The sequence below is a fragment of the Panthera leo genome, chromosome F2 (genome assembly GCF_018350215.1).
Source record: "Panthera leo isolate Ple1 chromosome F2, P.leo_Ple1_pat1.1, whole genome shotgun sequence".
NCBI lineage: Eukaryota > Metazoa > Chordata > Mammalia > Carnivora > Felidae > Panthera > Panthera leo.
Genome location: NC_056695.1, coordinates 11,718,225 through 11,741,470, shown reverse-complemented (window position 1 = coordinate 11,741,470; position 23,246 = coordinate 11,718,225). Strand labels below are relative to the sequence as shown.

The following is a 23,246-nucleotide window of genomic DNA, read 5'->3' as shown; positions in this document are numbered from 1 at the left end:
ATAGCTACAAAGTTTAAAAGCCATTGCAAAAAAAGAGAGAAGAAAATCGTCAATGCTTTATAGTCATTCACAATAACATTGGTATAAAATATCCATACAACACATGTGTACAAAATAGTATACAGTTCGTAAAAGCTGTGCAAAGACAGGAAAAAGACAGTATACTTTTGTTCTTGGTATCTCTATACTGGTACTTATGTTCTGATGAGATGATTATTTGCCTGTTTGTTTCACAAAGCATTAGCCCATTGTTTAAAGCTTTTCTGGCTGTTCAAAGACTTGCTTATTTCCCAGTGACTCAAATATTGTTAAGCTGCACACGTTTACAGTAGCTGTACTTAATTATAATGTTTATTTTCTGTAAAACCAGTGCCACAAGTCTCTTTAAGTAGTTTCCTACCCCCCACCCTTGAAATGGGGAAAAATATAAGTATGCTTCCAATTAAGTTAGGGAAAAAAGTAGAACAAAAAAGAAGAAAAAAGAGGGGCTATTAACCAAATGACTTTGAATGATCCCTTTGTCAGACTTGCCCTCATTTTTCTTTCTGGGTCTTTGAAGCTATCCTGAACTGTGTTGAGCTCTTCCCCACATATACTTTTTCAACTAATAATGTTGTCTTTTTAGCTTTAATAATGCTATCACAAGCATCAGTTTCATATCGGTTCTCTTTTATAACCTAAGAGGAGTTACAGGTTGGAAAAGGATAAGGCATTATAGGAAAGGAGGGGCTATGTGGGGAAGGGAGAGTGTCAACTCTGAATGACCAAGTAGGTAAAAGCTATTATCCTTCTAGGACAAATGGAAAGCTCAAAGCCATATTTTCAGTCAATAGAACTTGGACTTTTCCTCACTCTAATAATTTAACTTGATGCACAGCATTAGGGTGAGAAATGAAAAACTCGATGGATATAGCTGTTTTCTATTTACTATATCATATAGAATTTCTTGAAAGTGGAATGGATTTCCTAAAGGATTTCAAAATAATTTCAGGAAAAGGCCAAAATATCAAGGGTGCTCAACCTATCTATTGTGTTTTGATTATGTGATATAAAAATTGTTATTAACCCAAGAATGAAAAACATCAAAGCTATATCAGCATTTCTTCAAGATTACTCAACAAGGAAAATAATCCCTGCTTCCGTATTTATCCTTTTCTTCTTTTTATGTTTTAGAGATGTTTTATTTATTTATTTATTTATTTATTTATTTATTTATTTATTTATTTACCTATTTATTTATTTATTATGGATAACAATTGGGGAATGATTTAGTTTTTATCTCCCCCCCTCCCCATGATTTAAAACAAGATTGGGTTTGGGAGAAAGATAAGAGAATATTTGGCAATCGTGGGCCAACTTGTATGTTGAACATTCTTATATTCTGATACCTTAAGGATGGTGGGGTTCATGATTTTAAATCTAGAGAATACATTTTCCAGTGAAAAATTACTGAGACCAGGTTACCTTATCTAAACACGTTCTATTATGCCTTTTACATCATGGGTGCTCGTTTTTGGTAATTTCCCCAAATCAATTTTTTGACTCCATTTTCCCACTTTGAGACTTCTTAAGAAAATGGTATTTTTAAGGAGGCTCTCATTTCAGTTTTCTCCTCCTTTATCTGCTGTCCATTCTCTTGAGTTTTTCTTTTTCGTGGTGAAGTTTACAGAGACTTAGGAAAGCAGTCATCCCAGAACGAGGGAAGCATGAAAGCTCAGCCCTCGAATGGACCTTCAGGGAGGCCGCTTACTGTTGGGAGCGCTCACAGTCCAGCCTGTGACGCATGCTCTTACCTAGACCTGCGGTTTCTGTGGCCACCCGGTGCGGATGACCCATGCATTGGTAGTCCAAGACCAGGTCTCTCTATTAAGTTCTAGAATTGAACTGAATCCAGAATTGACCGCCCAGCTGTCTGTATGACTTTTCTTTCGGATATGTCAAAGACCTCTTAGCCTCACCATACACAAGAGTGAATTTATGATCTTTCTCCGAAGACCTGGCTCTCTTCCAGTTTTCTCAGAAACCTGTTATACCTGACACCTCTCTTCCTCACCTCATCTCACATTTCCAATTTATCATCCAGTTGTGCAGATTTGCCTTCTGATCGCTCCCAAATCTATCTCTGTGTCCCCTTTCCCAACATCACACCCCGTGAAGTTAGCCTCATCCCTTACCTAGACCATCACAAGAGCGTTCCGCTCTCTTCTGCATAGGATTATTAAAGGAAGATTTGTAAAGATCAAAGACCTGGGTAATGTGGAGCCCTCAAACTTCTGTGTCCGCTGTGATTGGTTGAAAAGGAGACTGAATCCACTTGTGAGCCTAGTGGGAGGGAATGCTGTGACAAATTGGCATCATCTGCCATTGGAGTCGGGTGGTATTGTAGTTTGTTCTCGCCATCCATAATGAAAGGTTCTATTATTGGCATCTATTATTAAGGTGCAGAGTCTTTTGAAAATGTGCCTTGGGAAACTTATCTGAATTAGATCTAGTGATACGTTGCTAGGTGTTGACAGTTATCAAGGGGATATGGAAACAGGACAGAATGACTGAAGTCCTCTTTTTAATAGTTTCATTTCGTTATGTAATAGTCACGGTCCTGATGATTGTATATAGCAAATTGCTTACATATAGCAAAACCTAGGGAATCTGAAATCTCAGCATGACAATGAAATGGCAGGAGGATGAGGAAAGAATTATGGCATGATAGCATGGAGAAACCTACCCCAGACCTCTATATTAGGGACAGAAGCCATCTCCCAAAGAAGGGAAAAGGATAAGTTAGAGAAGAAACCACGTAAGAGAAAGATAGATATTGACGTGATGCTCAAAAGGGTGAGAGACAATATATTTTAAAATATTTTTAATAAAAATGTGCCATAAAAAGTTTTTTTTAACGGCATAGACCTTAGGGGTATGTGTATATGAATATAGGTTTGCCTTATTTGGGGAGATACTTCAGTTTTAATTAAGTAAACATTCCAAATAAAACTTGTTTTCATAATATACAAAGCTAAAATGATCTAGACAATACCCAATATCTTGGGAAGAAATACATATATGTTTGTTAGATAATGTGGGGGTTTCTCCAATCAAGAAATTTGCCACTAGGTAGCTAACACATTCTCAAATTTATTGTTAAAGCAAGAAAACCACATTGGTTTTGGATGGCTTCTCTTTTCCATTACAGTGCTTTTTTAGTTCCCTTCAAAATTTTTGAATTCTCGTTGTACTTTCAGTGGTTAGAAACTCATAAAGGTCTTTAGGGCTTGTCTACAGTAAATCTTTTTAGGATATCTTGGAAGCATGGTGTTGAATTGGACCTTAAAAAGTTACTTAATCTAGTCGTCTACCTGAAGAGGTCTTCAACTCAATTATTTCAGATGGTTGCTCCCTGTATCTAGAAACAAGCAAACCAACCTTTGTTGTTGGAGAATACCCATTTCAGACTTTGTTTTACTCTTCTGTAATGCAAAAATGAAAAAAAAAAACCTCATGAAATAGTCTCTCTGTAAAGTATTAACTGAATTTGGAATGCCATTTTGATAGTAATATTTTTACGGTTTACCATAAATATTTTTTATTAATGTAACTGATTAGATTCCAAGATTTATGTTTTTCTTCTGTTTGCAGCATGTGAGAATTCCTGTAGCTTTTATGCTGCAGAGAAACTCATCTAGTTTTTCACAGATGTGAATGTTCGTTCTGATTTTGGTACAACTAATGATTCTCTAATGGTATCTTTTCTTTAACGAATGATTATATTTAGTGGGTCCCAGCAATAAAATCACTGTAATGAGGAATAAAAGATTGTAAATAAGAATAACAATGTTATTAATCATCTAAATTAGTCATTTATGGCACATTCCTGTACCTGAAATATTTCCATAGGAAATAATGCTAAAATCCACATTTACTTATAATTAGACGTAATACAAACCTTCTCTCATTATAATAGTTGCCCAAATCCCAATTCAACTTAATTTCATTGACTCTGATTTCTGGACTGAAGGCATTAAGCTTGAACTAGTGAAAAATGTATAATATGTGCATTCAATTAAGAAGTAATTAGATACTCAATCACCCTTACAACACACCAGGGATTAGGGAAGAAGGAAGAAAAATGTGACTCACTGTAGTGTAGGAAAGTTTTGTTAATTGGTTTACTGCTAATTGAGATTGAGAAAGTGTCAAAGTATCATAACATAGGTTTACTACTGAACAGTCTTAAAAGCTAAGTTTAATGTTTCATGATTCTCTGATGCAGAATAATGTAGAAATTACCAAGCTGTATGATTTATTTTAGAGTTCTTATTAAAGTTTATGTATTCATTCTAAGTTCTACATACTAGTGAATGCTGAGAAGAAGAAGAAGGAGTGCTTTGTTAACAGTTCAGACACGGTGCTCTATTGTATCTCATTTATTTAATTCCCACAGCAATCCTGGGAGGCATGTGTTCTGATTGTCATTTTAGAGATAAACTGAGGCTAAGAGGGGTTGACTAACTTGCTCAAGGTCACAGCCAGTAAAGTGCAGCACAAGAGTTCAGACCCAGGTAGGCTTAACTGGAAACTCCGAGCTCTCGTCACCGCGCCACATTTCAAATAACAAAGGGCAGAAAGTTACGAAGTCCTTGTATATATTTGCCTCCTTCTGTCTTTCGGATAATTTCCTGGGGCTGAGATTTCTGGGAGCAAGGGACACACGTGTTTTCGTTTTTGGTAGCATATTGCTAAAACACCCTCCCTAAGGGATGTGCTAATGATGCAGGCTCACTGGGGTCTCGGACCTAGAGTGGATCCTGCAGGACCAGCCAACATAGTCCTTGGCTTCGTGCAGAGTGGAAATCAAACTCCGGCCAAGAGGAAGTGAGAGCCGAGTTTACTGAGGACGTAGAGTGCAGATAGAGTGTCTGGGAGACTCGAAAAGGAAAAGAGAGGGAGAGTGAGCCTCATCCTTGCTTGGGACCTGGGCTTTTTATCGAGGATGGTGGTCCAGAGCACGTGGCTTGGCAGGCATCTGGGAACAGAGACAAGTATTTAGGTGTCCTCTGTAAGTCAGGTATGCCCTGGGGCCAGGGGGCTCGGTGACTCAGTGGTCTTGGAAAACATTCATGACGACCCTGCCTGGTCACTCCTTAGATGTTACCCACCGTGCTGGAAGAATCCAAAGAGATTATTGACTTCTCTGCAACGAGGACATACATTTATCTGTTCTGTGAGGCATGTGGAAGGCAAGGGTGTAGGTCCCAGCAAGAATAAAAACAGGAAAAAGAGCCAAAAAAAGCAGTTTTTCATGGGGTCCCTTCAGTTTCCCCGTCTCACCAACGTGTGCTTGCATCATTGATTGACTATTTTATAGGTGTTTCTGCCATTTTTTTAAATCACTCAGTATACTTTCCATCTCTCCCTCATCTTTTTTCTCCTTAATTCCTTGAAATGTGTTCATCTCCATCTGCCTATGGAGTCACCTTTGATTTCTTTTGTTTGTTTGTTTGTTCTTTGTTGCCATGTCTCTAAGTATGATACATGTTCATGACAGAAAATTGAAACAACATAGAGGGAAATGAAGAAGCGATGACGTCCCAAACCCTCCTGTCAGTGACAGCCATCACCAGCACTGGGCTGAACGTGGAGGCCCCGTAGCACAGTGGGGATGTCTTGGGTTCCATTTTGACTTCACCACTAATCATTTGTGTGATCTAGAAAAAAGTTGCTAATTTCTCTAAGTTATTTTCTTCGTCACTTAAAAGATGTCCTTAAGTGTAATGGTGAAGGTACAAGGACATTGAATACAAAGTGCTTAACGTGTTTTTGGTCCATGATGTAAGTATCCAGTGAATACTTAGCTTTATTTTTATTTGTGTCCATTTGATCTCTCACTATGCATTTATCTTCAGTGGGATATGTAGATATATAATGTTCTTTATGGGATTATAGTCAGGCTATTTTTATTTTTCTTATTTCTTTAAAGATTTTCTACATTTTTTCTTATTTTTAAGTCATGTCTGCACCCAACATGGGGTGGGAACTTACAACCCTGTGATCCAGAGTCACATGCTCTGCTGACTGAGCCAACCGGACACCCCATAGGATCTGTGTTTCTTTCTTTCTTTTTTTTTTTTTTTACTATTGTTTTGTTTTGTTTTGTTTTTACATACGGTGGAGCTTTACATACAATGTGGGGCTTGAACTCACAACCCTGAGATCAAGAGTCTCATGCTGTACCATTTGAGCCAGCCAGGTGCCCCAGACTATTTTTCTATCTTTTTGATAATATATATCTTTTTATGTCCTTAAATAGATACATTCCATACTTTAGATACATTCCATACTTTAAAATGATTTTTTTATTTTAATATTTTTAAATTTATTTATCTTGAGAGAGAGAGTGAGCGAGCAGGGGAGGGGTAGAGAGAAAGGGAGAGAGAGAATCCTAAGCAGGCTCCACACTGTCAGCATGGAGCCCGATGCGTGGCTCGAACTCAAAAACTGTGAGATCATGACCTGAGCCAAAACCAAGAGTCAGACGCTTCAATGACTTAACTACCCAGGTGCCCCCTAACTGATTACTTTATTTTTAAATTTTTAAAAACTTTTTTAAATTTATTTTTGAGAGAGAGAGAGACAGAGCACGAGTGGGGGGAGGGGCAGAGAGGGAGACACAGAATCTGAAGCAGGCTTCAGGCTCCAGTCTGTCTGCACAGAGCCTGATGTGGGGCTTGAACTCACCTCGAGATCATGACCTGAGCCTAAGTCGGACGCTTCACCAACTGAGCCACCCAGGCACCCCTTACATGATTACTTCTAAATAAGTTACCTGCAAGTATATCCCCGGATTTTGAGGACATTATTATTATGCATTGTACGTTATTATACATCCTCTATTATTACACATTTAGGTTACTTGTAGTATTTTGCTGTAATCACAATGGTTGATTTATGCATCTATTTCCTTAAAACATTCTTGGCGATGAGATGACAGGGTCAGAGAGTTGGAATTAAGTACACGTATATACAAATTACTCTTCCATTTATGCTTCCATTAACCAGTAACCACAGTTCTCCTCACCTTGACCAACATTAACTGTTTTCAGGTTTTTCATCCTTGCCCATCTGAGTGAACAGGGCAACACTATGATACAACATTTTCAGTCCGTGGCTACTTGGTTCTCTTCCTGAAGGCCCTCACCTGTTGCACCAATCTGCCTATTCCTGAGCGTCTCCCACATGCTCGTGTATGTTTCAGTGTTTGGTAGGACAAGATCCCTCACTAGTCCCTTCTGCAGAATTCTCCTGGCGATTTTCGCATGCTTGGTTTTTCCCAGATAAACTATAGGATCATTTTATCGGGAGGATTGAAATAGAGAGTAAAAGAAAAGAGAGTAGGAAAAAGAGAGTTTGAGAAAAGGAAGAAAGAATCTTGCTAGAGTATTACATTTGGGTTGCGTTGAATGTATAGAGTACATTGAGGAGAATTGGTATCTTTCCAGTATCAAATCTGGATCAAGGAATGATGCATGGGTCGGTGCTTCTTAAAGTTTTTACGTCCTTCGTGGATTTACTACAGGATGTGCGTTTGGGCTCTGAAGTCAACCTTGGGTGTGGCTCGATGGGGAGCACAGCACCTCCAGTTGGTTCTACAGCTTGGGCAGATTATTGAAATTCTTTCAGCCTCGGTTTCCCCCTCTATGAAGTAAAGGTACTAAGAGTAATACCTCATAGAGATGTGAGTGTGAAGTGAAATAAAGTAAAATGCAAGCATGGTGCTTTGCAGAGGATTAACATTCCACACATGTGAGCTATTGCTGTTGTTATTGTTACTGCTGTCATTATCGATTTTGATCAGTGTCATTTTGCATTATATTTTTCTATTGGTTAATATTTCTTCATTGAACAAATAATTGTCCTTGGCTTTCTTAACTAACCTTTTGCATAGTTTCCAGTAACATTTTAGCTGATTATTTTGAATTTTCTAAATAGACCATGATCACATATGTAAATAATGACAATTTAATAATCTTCTCCTTTCTAATTTCAATACTTATGGCACCGTGTAGTACTTTCAGAATAATATGAAATAATCTGGTACCCCTTTCTGACTTCTGATATGTTTTGATTTCTTTTTCCACATACAGTGGCATTTTCCTCACTGTTTTTTCTTTGAATCTTCGAATGCATTGGGCATGCCTGACCTCTTCCTTTCTCTTCCTCCTTTCTTTATTTTCCTTCCTTGACCTGATGCTGTTGTCAGTGGGTATGTTGGGGGGGGGGGGTGGAAAGCTGGTCATGTGCCCTTGCTTGTAACGGGAGAACATTTAATGTTAGCCTTCTGTTTTGTGTGTGGTGGTATTCTAGGGGCTGTGTGAAAATGTAAACATAATCAGACATAGACTTTGCCCAAGAGGGCTTACAGCCTAGTGTTGGGAGTAAATCAGGAGCACGGCTAACTCCAAATTAAAGCAGTATGTGAAAAATGCCCTGAGAAAGTGTGCTTCTAGTGAACAGGCCAAAGCGACCACTCGGAAAGAGAGAATTCTCATGTCTGACATATCCCTATTTCTTAAAAGACTCTTATTTTGGAGATTTTACACCGAATTCTCTTATAGAGGGAAACGTTAATGGGTTACCAATGAGCTGAGCCAGACTCACTAGAACTCAGGTCAGCCCTGGGGCCTGCAGTGGCCTCAAAAGCAGGACACGTATGCACGCGTGCCTTTTATTACTTTATTATTTGTTATTATTTTTTAATTTTGCATTTTTGCATTTTTGCATTTTTTGCATTTTTTGCATTTTTTACTTTTGAGGTCTTTTCAGGAAATTCTCCCAGGAGTGATTCGATATGCACTCATTCCCTAGGGTCTCTTCATAGGTCATTTGAAGTTCAGAAATAGTCACAGGAAAGATAGCATCTGTTACAATTATACTGAAATAGCAGGTGATTTAGAAGACTTGTTAGGCTGTGGCCATACTTGAGGGTCTCACTATGAATAGTGATCATCGTATAATAGAACATTCTATTTTTAGAGTTAAGCTTTCTCATTATTTATATATCCATAAATGGGTATTTGGAGGAGGGCCCAAAGGGGGGCAAGCCCAGCTGACCACCTTTATACATTGACAGTATCATTTCTGTAGATGGTCTTACTGAGTAAATTTATATTCTGATTACCAAGTAGTATAGTTAACGGTAGAAACTTTAGAAAATACACAAATGTGTGAAAAAGAACTTTTGTGTCAAATAACGATAATCCATGGAACACAGGCAATTAATTTTGGTTCCACCACAAATTGCATTAGCATAACAGGAAAGATTTTATTTGAAGTGCCCAAACCTGCAAGGATAGAGAAAACAAAAGAGACAGCAGCAAAAATATTTTAGAAGCTGGAAGCAGATGGTTGTGAGGTAACAGATTTAGCAGATGTGAGGAACAAGCCTGTTTACGTGACAGAATCTCTCAAAGTCTCAGGAATTGGAGGCAACAGATAATCTCTAGAAGGTGGAGTGAGAGGGAGCTAAAGTCATCTGCAGTGGTTAGCAGCTGACGAGAGAGCCTGTTAGGGGACATGGGTGCACTGGGTGTCAGGACACCTCACTGAAAAATAGGATTGTTAAATCCCACCATCCCATTTATCTTCCCTCCTCCCCCACTTGGCCTCCAGAACACTGGCAGAAAGGCCTCTACTCTCTAGGCAGGGGGCTGGCTGGCAGGGTCTTTCTGGAGAGTCTGAGCAACCCCAGGGACTTTTTAAATTAAATGGCCCAGCCGGTTCATTCTGTGGTGAAGGCAGGACAGAGAAGTAAGTGCCTGCTGTGCGCACAGAGCCTTCACCCAGGTTTTCTTACAATGGTTGTTCCCATTCTTAGATAGGGCCGCTAAGGATATTTGAAGAAATTCTGTAATATAGAAGGGCCCAGAAGAAACCAAAGAAGGTAAGGTATAAGAAATAAATACTTAGGAAAAGAAAAAGTTCAAAAAAGTGATCATTCATGTCTTCAGAGAGGTAAGGGAGGAAATTGCCACCATGAGCTGGAATTGGATGCTAGGAAGAAAAGGAATATTCTACAAAGCTTTTGGAAATTGAAAACATAATAGCAGAAATGAAAACTTTTATAGTAGAGTCAGAAGGCAGAACTGAAATTTCTTAGAAAGTAGAGCAAAAAAAGGAGATCTAAAAATAAGAAAATTGGAGAACCAGTCTAGGAGGTCCAGTATTCAAATAATCGGCAAAGTTAGAGAACAGAGAAAATGGAGGAGAGGAAGCAGTAACAAAACCATTTAAGCATTTTCTCAGGACTCCTGGGTATAAATTTGCAGTTTGAAAGGACCCATTGAATTTCCAGCACGCTTGATCAAAATACACCCACTAGCAAGGCACTATCATTTCTGGACACTGAGGGAGGAATTACAGGAAGAAAAAAAATTGAAATCCAAGAACCTGGAATTTGAACATCAGACTTCTTTTTTTAAATTTATTTTAAGTTTATTTATTTATTTTAAGTTTATTTATTTATTTTGAGAGAGAGAGGGAGAGAAAAAAATTCAAAAGCAAAGAACCTGGAATTTGAACATCAGATTTCTTTTTTATTAATTGTTAAAATTTATTTATTTAGAGAGCTAAACCAAGGAAGGGGAAGAGAGACAGAGAAAGAGAGAGACAGAGAGAGAGAATCCCAAGCGGGTTCATTGCTGTCAGCGCAGAGCCTGATGTGGGGCTTGAACCTACGAACTGCGAGATCATGACCTGAGCTGAAATCAAGAGTCAGATACTTAACTGACTGAGCCACCCAGGAGCCTCTTGAATGTCAGACTTCTAAATAGCAACACAGGAAGCTAAAAGTGAAGCATGAATTCTGAGAGAAAATTACAGCTAGAATTTTTTTCCCCAAACTTCAAGTAGTCATTTTTAAATATCACAGGTATTGAAAATTATTTCCTAGGAAGCCACTAGACGATGTGCTTCACCAAAATGGACTAAGCCAAGAAAACAGATTATGGCAAAGGAGATGCCCAGAATGATTGTGAAGTGAGGGTGTAAGGGTAGAGGTTAAGAGTCCAGATGTGAGCAGATGAGAACGTTCTAGAGATTTTCCCAGAAAGATGAAATGGATAGACTGCAGGATATGTCTTTTAACTTCTGGGGAGTCAGACAGTTGGGAGGTGGTTTTGGATTGAGTACATAGAAGACTAAGGTGGGAAAAAACCGATGTAATTATTCACTCCACAGGAAAAAAAAAGTTGTGCAGGAAAAAAATTGATACACTAATGCACATAATTCAGCTCTGAATAAGATTTACATTCTCACAGTAATAGAAATAATAGAATAGAAACTGATCCAGCCAAAATGACTGTATAACCGTATTACAAGGACGGAGTGAGGGAAGGGTGTGTATGCACGTGGGTGATGTGGTGGGGGGGGGCGTGGGGGTTGGATGTCTCACAGGAGGAAGGAGGGTCGCATTTTCTTTCTTGGTGGGGAGAGTCAAACAGACAATACTAAAAATCGAAAAGGAGTAATGCCATCACACTATAGCCGTGTGGTGTTAGTATAATGATCGGCTAAAAGAGTTGAGGAAGTTGGTGGCATAAGAGACAGGACTGATAGTTTTCATGAGAAACCTTTTAGAACTATTTAATAACTCTTTATGTGAATGTGTAATTTTGATACAAATTTTCAAAAATTAAAGTTGCCACTGTCATTTTGTTACACTTTTTGTGTATGTGTACACACACACACACTTGCACTTTCCTTGGAGAATTTGCTGTGGGCCAGATACTGCTCTGGACCTTGGGAACACAGCGCAGATGAGATCAAGTATAATTTCATTCCATGAAAACTTCTCTGAAATTCTGAAAAGTAAACTGTGAACACATGCGATGGAAAATAGTAGGCCATAGTGTGGTTCAATTTTCAGTTAGTGAGACAGACGTCTGTTAAATCAACTGAAATCCTCACTGGTAGCTCAGTTATGTACCCAGGACTCCCTGTTGTCACATTTTATCTGTTGGCCTGCTGGATTCTCACACAATGCTATGAAGGTAGCTATTGTTATCTGAAGCCCAGAAAGGGCAAGTGGGTTGCCTGAAATCTCACAGCAAGTTGATGGCAGAGCTGGGATCTGAATCAGTCTCCCTGATTCCACATCCATACCCCAGATTGTGATCAATTGAAATATTTTCCCAGATAACCTGGTATCTGCAGTGAACAAGATCAAGCATCTATCTTTGGAGGTTGGGGGGAGGGCAGGGGCGGAGGGGAGCTTATACAAAGATCGTTCTCAATGTGCCTTGTAGAGGAGAGAAAGCTCCGTAAACATGGGGTATCCTTAGTTGCTCCTTGAGGGAGATTTTAGCAGAGTGAGTGCCTAAATTCACCAGGAGGGTCCACACTCTGGTAGACTAGAATTCACTTGGCATCTATTGAGAACCATTTACGTCAGACCCTTAGAGCTTCAAAATGAATAAGACACCAATGAGCATGTGCTTCCGTTGCCCTTTGGATATATGTTCAAGTGTTCAAATGCTTTGGGTTAAGATGTAAATTTGTATGATTGGGGAGACTGCATATTTACTTTAACTATCTTTTTTAATTGATGTTTTGGACCATGGTAGTTTAATTTTAAGAATTGTTTCATATATTCTTAAAATGAAATTTCATTATTTTCATAAACTTGGAATATGTTTGTCTTGTGGACTAGCCTTTTCCAAACGTGTTCTATGCAGCCATTAAGATACCCACTAAGGTGTTTAAGTCACAAGCTGATTGTCTACAAATTTAGAGACTCCTGGACATAATTACCTCCTTTTGGAGATTTACAGTGCACATCAGTGTGTTAGAGACTTTGAGGTGGTTTTGTATAGAAGAACCATGTATTACTGTATTTAACCAGAGTTTCTACAGTTTTTTGGAACATGGATTCATTTTTCCAAGTAATTTTTAGTTATGTGGAACACATTTTAGGAAATGGGGGACTCTAGGTTATTTTACTTTGGCAGAAAATGTATACATCATGACCTTTAGGCTCCTTTTCGCTCCGAAATGCTGTGGCTTCAGAATTGCAGTCATCAGTTTCGTGTGTTACTTTGACTTACAATTTACTGAGTTATAATTATCACATATATACACAAAGTCCTATTTTACCTTTGAAGTTCTATCTGGGATCTTAAAGATTTGATTAGACTATCTTCTTTGAAATGTAGTTTGGAAAAATATACCCCAGCATTACAAATATTTCCTAATAAATTGTTCCAGAAATAGTATTTATATGTCTACATGCATACATGGACAGACACATGTATGTATGTATGTACAACACATCCATGCACACATCTCATATGTGGACATGTTTAAAGTGCTCTATTGTGTCATTCTTTATTAAGGAAGGAAGTCACTTGTTTCCATTATTTTGCTGCAGTGAATATCCTTACACATAAAATCTTTGATTGAGTGGTTGTATCTGTACAATAAGCTCCTAGGAATATAATTTCAGCTCAAAAAGTATATACATCTGGGGGCACGTGGGTGGCTCAGTTGGTTAAGCATCTGACTCTCGGTTTCAGCTCAGGTCATGATCTCATGGTTCATGAATTTGAGCCCCAGGTCCGGCTCTGCACTGATAGCATGGAGCCTTCCTAGGATTCTGTCTCCTTCTCTCTCTGCCCCGCCCCCTGCTCTCTCTCTCAAAAAGAAATAAACTTATGCTGATTCATAGGGGCACATGTACCCCAATGTTTATAGCAGCGCTTTCAACAATAGCCAAATCATGGAAGAGCCTAAATGTCCATCAACTGATGAATGGATGAAGAAGATGTGGTTTATGTGTACAATGGAATCCTCCTTGGCAATGAGGAAGAATGAAATCCGGCCATTTGCAGCAACGTGGATGAAGCTGGAGAGTATTATGCTAAGTGAAATAAGTCAGGCAGAGAAAGACAGATATCATGTTTTCACTCATATGTGGAACTTGAGAAACTTAACAGAAGACCATGGGGGAAGGGAAGAGGAAAAAAGTAGTTACAAACGGAGGGAGGCAAACCATAAAAGACTCTTAAATATGGAGAACAAACTGAGGGTGGGTGGGGGCAGGGCAGGGGAAAGGGGAAAATGGGTGATGGGCATTGAGGAGGGCACTTGCTGGGATGAGCACTGGGTGTTGTATGGAAGCAATGAGTCATGGGAATCTACCCGTGAGCACACTGTGTATACTGTATGTTAGCCAACTTGACAATAAATTATATTTTAAAAAATAATAAATAAACTTAAAAAAAACTATATGCATCTGAATTTTAATAGGCATTTATTGTCCAAAATGCTGGACCTGTTAACCCACAGGAAGTGTATGACAGTTGGCCACTCCCATCACTGGGAATGTGTGCAGATGTCACTGAAAAGAAAATCTTAGCTGAATGTTTTCCTAAATGGGAAATTCATTATCCCAAAAAGGACTATTGTTTCATGTATTATTTTATATTTATTATTTATCCATTTAATAGAATTGAGTCACAAAGTTACTTGGAGACTGGGAAGAAGTAGTCTTCATGCTCAAGCAGTTACCGTCTGTGATTGTTATATAAGAAATTAATGGCAATACCTTAAAGCTTAATTTTCTTATTAAGCTTATTAATTTATTAATAAGCTAATAAGCTTATTAAGTTTATTAATTTATGATACATAAATTTGTTGTTTAGCAGGTCAAGCATTTATTTCGATTCAAAAGATTTATCTCTGGGGCGCCTGAGTGTCTCCGTCGGTTAAGTGACCAACTTCGGCTCAGGTCGTGATTTCGCGGTTTGTGAGTTCAAGCCCCGCGTCGGGCTCTGTGCGCAGCTCAGAGCCTGGAACCTGCCTCTGATTCTGTGTCCCCCTCTCTCTCTGCCCCTCCGCTGCTCATGCTCTGTCTCTCTCTGTCTCTCAGTAACAAACATTAAAAAAAAACTTTATTTCTGTGCAATTTTGCATTCATCGGTTCTTTCACAGAAATAAAAGGATGGTAGGCTTTATGGGAAAACCGCAGACACGACAGACTTGAGCAGGAAGAGATCATTGACATTTCCACGTTTTCTTATGAAATCTTAGCGTGCACTGTCTCTTGTTGGACTGTGAAACAGACGTCTCAGTCTGCCGTGGAGGGATGTCAGTAACATAACTGATTCGTTCTTTTTGCCTCAGGGAGGAAGACAACGATCCTATAGTGCCCTTGGATGAGAAACGGAAACTTTTGAGCCGCACCTTCAGTTTATCCTCAAAGCCTGCGTTGTTTGTCTTCATCTAATCCAGCTTTGATGGACATCTGTGACAGTTGCCTATACACGTGCTCTAATGAAATATTAGAAGTGGCTGTACATTCCGAAGAAACCCAGTGTTGTATCCCCACGTCACTGCTGCTAGTATTCATATTTTTGCACATACTGTTGATTGCTTATGTGTAGAAGAAATGAAACTAGTTTTCAGAGTTGTTATTAATATGAATATATATCATGTATTAATACCGAGACAGGAAAAATACATTCCCGGTGTTAGCAATCCTTCATTTCCTGTCTCCGAGAGAAAATTCCGTCATTCGGAGAATAATGCAATTCTTGATAATAAATAAGAGGTTTGATCAGGAACAGCACACGGCTTGAAAATGGAATGTGAAGGATTAGTGAAAGTCCTATCTCATGTTGTTTTCAGCCCTCATAGCACAATTAATGTCAGGCTGGTTATTATGCAAAACAATTTGGGAGTTAATGCAAGAACAAAATTGCTTTATATATTTCTCAAAGGATCGAATTGAATGTATGAATCTAATTGTATTTATTTGACATATTAGAAGCTCTCGTTTCTAGGAGTTTGAGAAAGGCATAAAAATAGGGTAAAACGTAAGTGGGTACAACATACCAGGAATAGCTTTATTTTCCACGATAGAAGCGTAAATTTAATAGCATTCTATAGTAATTTAGTGTTGTACGTTTCGTAAGACCTTAAGGTATTTTACTCTATGGACTTTAGTATATTGAGCCATTGCTTTCCAAGATGATCAGTAATATCTTTATTTTAATTAATTTTAAGCACTACTGGTAAATGTAAGCATATGCTTAGATGCAGTTAGATGTGACAGAATGAGATAATTTTGTAAAGCAGTAGAGTGCCTGGCACAAAGCGAGTACTTAATAAATGTTATCTGTTGTTATAATTACTGTTGTAAAACCGAAGACTTCATAATCCCAATTCGGAGGGATTTTGTGATGCCAAAAGTTGGAAATCCTACAGGTGCAATAAGTGTGTGTTGTGAGATTTTAGGTGTGTTGGATAGAGGCTGTAGTAGTGAAAACATTAAATACAAATAAAAATATGCTGAGTATCCCTGAAAATGGCAGCAAAGAAGGACTGTGGTGGACCCTTGGGCAGGGAGAGGAGGGACTGGTGTGGCAGCAGAGTGAGGAAAAGCCTGGGCTTGCAAAGGGTCAGGGTCTGTCCTTAGACCAGAAACCGCAGCAGGGCAGCAGCAGGCAGAGCCTCTGAGAAGTGGAGACAAGCCCTGGGAGTCTTGCTTTCTGTTGTTTCTTGTATGCAAGAATAATGAAGAAATGGTTACAAAACTGTCCCGTATTTAAAGACTTAATGTCTCCTAGACGCAAACAGGCCACACACGCCGAACATTGGTTGTAGGTATAGCCTCGTTGTACTTGACATCCAGAGACGGCATCTGAAGATCTCATTTTCTTGTGGATTCGGAAGGCACCTTGGTGTTCTTTGGGTAGAGCCTGTGTTCAGGCCCTGGAACAAAACTGGGTGCAGGCACCCAGCCTCTTTGCTCCGACACAGTTGGTGAGTGAACATCCAGGGTATGTTCTTGGACTTAACGTCCAGTGCTCCTTGCAATCTCTAACCATCTCTCCCTGAAAAAAAACAAAATAGACATAACAAAAAAATAGTTCACATGTCCTTTAGGGTCATATCTAGTTGATTATATTTCCCCCTCCAATTTTTTTTTTTAATGGAAGCAACCAAATTTACTTACCATACATTTTTTGAGTCAAAAGACTGAAATGAACTACTTGATTCAGCTTGTGGGGTCCATTGGTGTGGTTGTGTGGGGGCTTTCTAATCTTTGATCTGGAAAACCCCTTCTTCTTTCCACATTTAGGTACCTCAGACTCAGAATATGAATGCTGGTGATAGGGATGCTTACGTAGGACTGAATTTGGAAGGGCCATTTGTACATCAACCAAAGTGCAAACAACGGACCTGCAGTCGATCCTGTTTGATGGTGTCCGGGGAAAGAAAAGTAAAAGATACGTAGTGGACCCTGAAATTGAGGAAGGAACTTCCCAAGGCAAAACTGTGTGTGTGGAGGAGTGGTTCACAGGATAAATGACACATTTCATGGATCTTGAAATGTAATTTAGGGTGGGTTTGTTTATCTAACAGGAAAAAAAGGCAACAAACAGGTGCTTTTTTTCACCCATCTCACACATTCAAAAGCGCCTCTGATTCATGGTAATTAATGTACCTGATGGTGTGTAAAGTAATATTATTCTCAGAAGGTTTGTCAATTAAGATAATTTGAGTCTATGTTTGTTGGTCATTCAAGCTAGAGGCTTGCCAATATTGTTGCTCTTCTCAGAGAACATTTGATTTTGTTGGTTTTCTCTATGTTTCTACAACATATTTTGTGAAGTTCTCCATATTATTTCCTTCCTTCTGCCTGCTTTGGGTTTGGTTTGTGATTTTTCTAGTATCTTATGGTGGAAGATTAGTTATTGGTTTGAGAGGTTATTTTTGAAATAAAGCCATTTACATTTATAAAATCTTTCTAAGCATTGCTTTTTGCTGAATCTTACAAGTTGGTTTTTTTTTTTTTGCTGTATTTTTGCTTTCTTCTATTTCTAAGTATGTTCTAATTTGCCTTGTGATTTCTTCTTTGACTTAATGATGATTTAGGTGTGTGTTGGTTAATTCTCACATATTGATGAATTTCCAGACTTCTGTTACTGATTTTTAATTCCCCTCTATTGTGGTCAGAGAACTTACTCTGCATGTTTTCAATCTTTTTAAATCTGTTGAGGGTTGTTTTATACCCTAGCATATGTTTATCCCCGCATGTTCTATGTGCACTTGAGAAGAATGTGTATTCTGCTCTTGTTGATGTGTTCTATAGATGTCTGTTAGGTCTAGTTGGCTTATAGTGTTGTTTAAGTATTCTATTTTGTTGATCTTTCTATTTCTGTTATTGAAAATAGGATATTGATGACTCTTTTATTATTGACTTATCTATTTCTCTTTTCATTTCTGTCAGCTTTTTCTTTGGGCTCTATTGTTAGGTGCATATATATGCTTACAATCTTCATGTCTTTCTTGAGGAGTTATCCTTTTATTATTATCATTATTACTTTTAAAGTTTATTTTAGAGAGAGATAGAGCATGAGTGGGGGGGGGGGGGCAGAGAGAGAGGGAGGGAGAGAATCCCAAGCAGGCTCTGTCCTGACAGCACAGATGTGGGGCTTGATCTCATGAATCGTGAGATCATGACCTGAGCCAAAATCAAGAGTTGGATGCTCAACTGACTGAGCCACCCAGGTGCCCCTCCTTTTATTATCATAAAATGCCCTTCTTTATCTCTAGGAACACTTTTGCTTTACAAAAGTACCTTTTAAGATATTAGTATAGCTATTGCAGCTTTCTTATAGTTGCTGTTTTCATGATTTGTATTTTCCATTCACTCTCAGTCTATTTGTAGTTTTGAATCTAAAGTGTGTCTCCTGTAGACAGCTTAAAGTTGGATTTGATTTTTTCATCCAGCCTGACAATGTCTCTGACTTTTGATTGCGTTGTTTAACCCGTTCACATTTAGTGTTATTGTTGATATAGTTGGATTTATGCCTGCCATTTTGCTTTTTGTTTTCTACATGTCTCATGTCTTTTTGGTTGTTGTTCTCTATCCCTCCTTTATTGCTTTCTTTTGCATTAGGTGAATGTTTTCCACTGTACTATTTCAATTGCTTTAATTTTTTCCTTTCACTTTCTTTGTACTTTATTTTCTTAATGGCTGCTCTAGAGCTTACCATATTCATGTTAATTCATTAGAATGTACTTCAGATTTATATTAACTTGATTACAGTGAGACCAGAAACACAACCTTTATATTTCTCTATTCTCTCTTCTTCTTTTTGTGCTATTATTGTTAATATTATTATTATGTGCTATTATGTGTATACACACACACACATATAATGACAAACCCAACAATATATTGTTATACTCATTATTTTATATAATTGCCTATTAGAAGCTAAGCAAACAAAGGACAAGTAGATTTTCTTATTTATGCAATTTCTTTTATTAGCCTTCTTATTTACCATTTCTGGTTCTTTGGTTCTTTGAATTTGGCCCTGTGGATTCACATTACCATCTGTATCATTTTCTTAGTCCATTTTCGTATTGTGTTCTCACCTATCTCCTTTATGTTGTTATTGTCAAATGTGTTACATTTCTATACGTTCTAAGCCTAATAGTATAATTATATAATACTGTTTTATACAATTGCATTTTAAATAAGAGAAGGAAGAAATATACACATATACTGCCTTTTACGATTACATAATTACTTTTATCAGTGCTGTTTGGTTTCTGGTGTGAATTCAAATTACTGTCTAGGGTCACTTGGTTTCAGGCTGAAGAATTTCAGGTAAGGCAAGTCTACTAGCAACAAATTCTTTTGTTTATGTGGGAATGTCTTTATTTTACCTTTATTTTTGAAAGATAGTTTGATGTATGTAAGATTCTTGATTGACAGGCTCTTTGGCCTCCATTGTTTCCATTGTTTCTCATGAGATGTCAGCCATCAAGCTTAATGGAGTTTCCTTCTGACAAGGTCATTTTTATGTTGCTGCTATCAAATTATTGTCTTTTTTTCCCCTGCCCCTCCTGTTACCTGCCCTTTCCCACCCATTATTCTTACTATGATGTGTCTAGGTATAGATCTTTTGTGTTTATCCTACGTAGAGTTGGTTGTGCTTTGTAGATGTGTAGATTAATGTTTCATCAGTTTGGGTTGTTTTTGGTCATTGTTTCTTTAAGTATTTTTTTCCGTTTCTCTCTCTTCTCTCCTTCTGGTACGCCCATTATGCATATGTTAGTGCACTTGATAGTGTCCCATATTTCTCTGAGCCTGTACTCATTTTCTCCCCTTTCCACTCCCTCCATCTCTTACTTGTTTTTGTTGTTGCTTGCTTTATTTATTTAGTGATTTGGCAGGACTATTTGTATCACATCTGTTACTTCATGCACTGTGGAGCCCCGGGATGTGGTTCCTCAGAAAACTGTAACTCTGGGCATGTGCACAGTCATCATGGGACTACGGTGATGGTAACAGGGCTCTCTTTGGCTGTCTCTTTCCTGATCTCTCTGCTAAGCAGTTTGCCTGGCAAACACACCCAGCTGTTAGGTCCACTCCTAGGTGATTGCTTCCTTGTTTTTGACAATGTCCTGGGGCATAAATTGCTCCATATCTGGTTCAATTAAATTTAGACCCCTTTGCAGGAGTGGTTTTGAGGCCAGCTGTGAGATTTGTTCTGATCATAGGAGGGTTCTTAGCTGTCTCTTTCCATGGTTCTATCTGGTAAACTAGCTAGTGACTTAACTTGCTACCCTCATACAGCTAACAGTCTCCTCTTAATTACTTGCCACCAAAATCTCCATTAGTTTCCAGAGTACCCTTAGGCTTGAACTTCCCCACACTTTGTTACTAATGAAGTTAGTTTTTTTTTAGAGAAAGCTTTGGTGCTTTTTGCTCTCATCAACTGTCCCTTGCCCTAGGCAAAATCTTTAAGTCGTAGCTCTTGAGCTGTGGATGGGGTCAGTAGATTATTTCTTATGGAGTGACACTCCTGCTTTGAAACAGGGCTCTCGGTAGGGGCAGTAGCTTCTGATCTTTGTGGCTTGCCTCTCCCAGGATGCAACTCTACCACTGTACGAGTGAGCTGGGGCACTTGGTGCTTGTGAGTGAGCTTGCTACACCTCGTATAGAACCTCTGCTCTGTGAGTGGGGACTGATGGAAGAAGGGGGCCTGTGAACTCTTGGCTGTAAGCCCTCAGGGGCTTAGCCTCTGCAACCTTTTTATCGTCCCTTGATTGGGATTTGAGGGAAAGGGAGCCCCATCTTCCTGGCCGTCCCCACCCAAAAGTGGAGATGTATTATTATTTTTTTAATGTTTCTTTATTTGTGAGAGGCACAGAGGGTGAGTGGGGTTAGGGGCGGGGAGGGAGCAACAGAGGATCTCAAGTGGGCTCTACGCTGACAGCAGCAATCCCGATGCGGGGCTGGAACTCACGAACCAGGAGATCATGACCTGAGGCGAAGTCAGACGCTCAATGGAGTGAGGCACCCAGGCACCCCGAGGATGGAGATTTAATCATGCTAAGCTGGAGTAAGAGAAACAAGGGAGTGGGTTCATGGCTCAATTTCCAAATACTCTTTCTGCTTTTACTTAGATTTAGGAGATTTTCTTGAATAAATGCTGCTGCTTTTGCTGTTATGTCCTTAGAAAAATTTCTAGACTGTTAAGTTTCTTCTCCTCCCCCTCCCCCTCCCTCTTCTTCTCCTTCTCCTCCTCCTGCTCCTGTTCCTGCTCCTTTTTCTTTTCTTTCTTTCTTTTTTTTTTTTTTTTTCAATTCTATCACTTTTGGTTGTTTTGCCAGGGAACAGGTCTGTGGAGCTTCTCACATTGCCATTCTGGATGTAATTTTCCCTCATTTAAGATAGTGTATTCATCAAAATGCCTGGCTATCAGTTCCTTTTGGGAATTTTCACTTGACTGAGCATATATTTCAAGTTTTTGTGTCAAATATCATAATTGTGATTGAGGGTAGACTCGTGGCTTTTGGTAAAGTTCCTCAAAATGAAAATGAACTTGACATAACAATATCATTAACTTGCCGCATTAACTACTCTGAGATCTTATCCCTGTAACTAAAGTCAGTTAACCAGCACGCGCTGATGATTTTCAAGTCTTAGTTCTACAGACTTAATCCCAAGGTGGCATGTGCATAAATGGAACTCCCCCAAAGCCTCATTTTCCTTAGGCTCTGTTCACCTCTTTTAGAACATATCACTATAGCAAAAATCCCTATGAGAAACAACAACCTATATCAATTTAGTACAGAATATCATCTTGGGTCATAGAACAGAACGTTGTGCAAAAGATGAGGCAGGCATTGTACAGCGATGATGTAATGCAAGCAGTAAGGATATGCACCCGGAAACATTCTTTCCTTCTTTGCTAAGTTCCCTTCCTTTGTTTAGAGTCCTTTCCTGCCCCACTTCTGTGTGAAACTCTTAAGGGGGACTCACTGAGCGAGGGAGGTGGTGAAATACGACCCTTCAGACGTTTTCAAGAAAGATAAAGACAAAACAGAAAGAAGATATTTTAAATTGGAACGTCTGTGTTATCTCGGGCTTCGCTTATGTTTCATGAAAGCGTCCTAGAAGTTTCGTACTTCAGGTTGTACGGGAATGCCCACTGGGAAGTGACATTGTTGAGTTTGAAGAAACTTTTCAGTTTCTGAAACTCCAGTGAATCTGTACAAACTGCCTCCTGAGGCTTTTATCTTTCCTGCCTCCACGGAAACAGTACAGCTTTCGAGAGTCCGCAGAACTTAAGAAATGTCTTAGAGCCACTCCAAAGACCTAATATGCTTGTTTTACCGCCTTTGGGCTTGATCCAGTTCTGGAATAACTCTGCTGCCTAGTTCCTTTGATAAACTTTAATTGCTTTCAAATTATATTGGAATTCAGTCAGCCTCAATAGGAATTTTCCTGTGAAATTGTATTAGAATCTGACCCAAAGGGATTTTTAAAAAATGCAGATTAAAGTCCATACGTTGCATGAAAAACACTTCATCTTTTGTAACATAAAGATGCTTCTTTATGGCATAAAGGAGATCTGCAGTATTCTTGTAGCACAAGACTGAGATGAAAATTGATCCCTTGAAATTTCAGTCATATTAAATAAATTTCCGTATGAATACTTTTTTGGAACAAATCTCATTTGAATGAAATGATCTTAATACAAAAAATCTCCTGTAGTGTATGTGATTTCTTCACCCTTTTTTCTACTCCTACTCAGAAATTATTTTCATATGGAGTAGTTCCAAATATTCAGTAAACACATTTGAGGCATGTAAAAAAGTTCACATGCAAGTCTCGTGAAGTCTCATGGTGGCTTTGCAGAAAGGAACTGCCTCTGCTCTTAGGGTCAATA

The 23,246-nt window shown here is 38.7% G+C and overlaps 1 protein-coding gene across 1 annotated transcript in view; it reads left to right on the top strand.

The window, feature by feature from the left end:
• CA8 (carbonic anhydrase 8) overlaps positions 1 to 16,177 on the top strand; it is an 89,092-nt gene extending 72,915 nt beyond the window's left edge. The window contains exon 9 of the mRNA XM_042923433.1: positions 15,172 to 16,177. The gene's annotated coding sequence lies outside the window, so the exon portion shown is untranslated. The remainder of the gene's footprint in view (positions 1 to 15,171) is intronic.
• Positions 16,178 to 23,246: the final 7,069 nt, after the last annotated feature.